Below are 3,082 nucleotides of genomic sequence, written 5' to 3' on the forward strand. Positions count from 1 at the left end.
CCGTCTTAGCCTTGGGTTGTTGTTAACTTCTCTATGGGCATTGGTTGCTCATGGAAGTTTGATACTTTTAGTTGTTCCACTAAATTAGCATGGCGTGATTGTACTGTGTTCCCATATGTGTCTAGCAAGACGCAGTATGAGTGTAGTATCGAAAGGGAACGTACTCGGTTACAAACGTAACCTCGGTTCCCTGAGATATGGGAACGAGTACCCAATGGCCGTGCAGTTTCACTGCGTGAATGAAAAAAGGCTTCAGTTCAGGAGAAAAAAGGCTTTTTCCCATATGCGTCTCTACGTTGTCTCTTCTGGTCAGATTTGTTTAATTACCAGTATTCAAAAATAGTAATCTTAAGTTATAGTGAGTTGGTTTACTGAAATTACATATCATTTTGATCAGATATTCAGAGACAGACTACAGATGGACAGTCAGACAGGATCTAGTTAAATGACAGGAGAGTGTCCTTCCACTGTTTTGGAGTCAGGATGAGTCAGTTTGTTTCTCTTACAAATCCAAATTTGTCCAATAGAGGCAAATTTGCCTCCAAATGACAAGCAATAATATCGCCCCTGACATTGCTTATATTCCGTTTTAATGGGGAATAGTCGCAAGCAGCAGACTGGATAGATTACTTTATTTTGTTCAGCAGAACCTACAGAAAAAGGAAAAAAGACAGCACAAGATAGAGTTGAAAAAGTTGCAATTGAAACGAATTCACACATGTACATTTAATAACTGACCAAAAATGTTGTTGTTTTGTTGGTATTACAGTTTTTTAAAATTGCTTAGACACTAAAAGTGGTACTTAAAGGCACAATATGTAAGATTTTTTTATTAAAATATCCAAAAACCACTAGAACGGTGTTACATATTTTGCTGACTTGTGTACTTACATTATCCCAAATGTTTCGAAGAATGTTTAAATCCAGAGAAATAAGCAATTTTAACTAGTGACACGGACCGTGTCCATAGTGTCAATGTGTCGCCTGCCAATGACGTCATAACCCCTCGATTTCCGGTTTTGTTTTGTAGAAAACATGGAAACACCAAAGACGCTTTAATATGTTGTGCGTTTTAATAGACCGGTGACGACCGCACAGAGTAGCATTATAACAGAACTTTCAAATGTATCTAGTATGTTAAAACAGCGCTGCTTTTTTTCCCACATACGCACGACCGGAAGGAGCGGAAGCAGGAGAGGATCCAATTGTCAGGAGGCAGAGTCTGGGAATAGGAGCCACCTGAGAGCTATCAGGAGAAGGGGATATAAACACAGCAGAAAGAAGCATTGGGGGAGGCAAGATCTTCCAAGACCAGGCTAACATTGTCTCTGGTTCTTTTCTCCTGTAGGCGCCAGTGATTACTGAGAAACCCCGACCACAAATTTCCTGCAGGTTTCCACACCTTCACTTCTGCACTCTTCACGACTGACAATCTGCTTCTTCTGCACCTAGGAGCACCTACATCACTTTCAATATTGTCACTCAATAAATGCCCCTCTGGGGTTATTTCACCACATGTTGAGTCTGAGCCTCCTTTCTCCCACCACAATATATATACTGTATGTATATATATATATATATATATATATATATATATATATACACACATATATATATATATATATATATATATATATAGCCGTAAAGCAGCAAGTCAATAGTGTCATTATACAGCTCAAGTCAGTTCAGTATTGTTTCAGTTCAGTTGCATAAAATTCATCAATAAATTCATCACTTGTACATTCATATTGCATATACAGTGTATATGTGCATACGCATGTATGTGTGAGTTCTATGATTTTTAAATCATTTTCAAAGTTTTTTAATTCCTTGTTTTATTGTTGTGATTATTTGTTTTATTATTATTTTCTTTTCTTTTATGTAAAGCACTTTGAATTACCATTGTGTATGAAATGTGCTATATAAATAAACTTGCCTTGCCTTGCCTATGACAAACTCATGTGCTCCACTGCACTCTGAACAAGCAAAAGACACACAAGAGTCGTGTTTTACATTTTTCACATCTGTGTGTAGTTTAGTATGTGGCTAATTATTTTATGCTTGTGTGTAGAGTTACTAGGCAAAAATAAAATTTTTAAGAGTTAAAATAGTTTTGAATGAAGAGTTTGCTTTTGCAAGATATGTGTGATGTTTTGCATGTTGTGTGTGTGTTTTGTGGTTTTGTGTGTAGAGTTTTGAGAAATGGAGCCGTAGTTTCAAAAACGGTGTGTAAGCAGTTTTAAAAAATTGTAATAACTGATTGTACCTGTTATTTGAAAAGAAAGCAGTAGATGGCACTGTGTTAAGTCATATGTTACAGATGCTGTGCAAGGCATAGAGATAGCACACGTACATCTGCAAGATGTCTGTTAAAGATCTCTTCATCTGGAAAGTATCTGCTGTGTACAAACATCTGATAGACATTTTTAAGATGTCAGTTTTACATACATTCTAAATCATAAACATCTTCAAGACATCTTCTAAACGTCTATTTGACATCTGATAGGAAACGACTCAGAGACGTATTGCAGATGAGCAAACGAGTAAACTCTAAAAAATACATCTTGCAGATGTAAATGCAGATGTCAAATAGACGTCTCAGTGATGTATGTGCTGAGAACCAGAATCATATTCTTTTAGTTTAATTATAACTTAGATACTGCTTCTTTACATAGCCTATAGTTAATTTGTTAGTATTTGAGCATATAAAATGATTTCAAGAAAACCCTTCAACAATCTGCTGGCTTTTCCAGTCATTTGAGGTTATTGGATAAGGATTATTTTGATTCAGACCAAATAGTGAACCGTTTGACTGATTCATTGAAAAGAACCGACTCAAAAGAACAATTCAAAGCACAATTCACTCACCAACTAAACTTCACCATGACTTGCAAGTAAGTTTTACTCCACACAAGATCAATATTTAATTTATGAGACATTTTACAGCAGAAAATATCTATATTCAAATTTCATCAAGGTTGTATTAATTTCCTGTCCAGTAATTGTTAAATTCTATGTTCCCAGGTTTTTCATGAGGGTGACCAGATTTCTCAAGGTTCAATACGGGACGGGGGGCTGGACA

Source organism: Sinocyclocheilus rhinocerous, unplaced genomic scaffold (assembly GCF_001515625.1).
Source record: "Sinocyclocheilus rhinocerous isolate Xijiao unplaced genomic scaffold, SAMN03320098_v1.1 scaffold1339, whole genome shotgun sequence".
NCBI lineage: Eukaryota > Metazoa > Chordata > Actinopteri > Cypriniformes > Cyprinidae > Sinocyclocheilus > Sinocyclocheilus rhinocerous.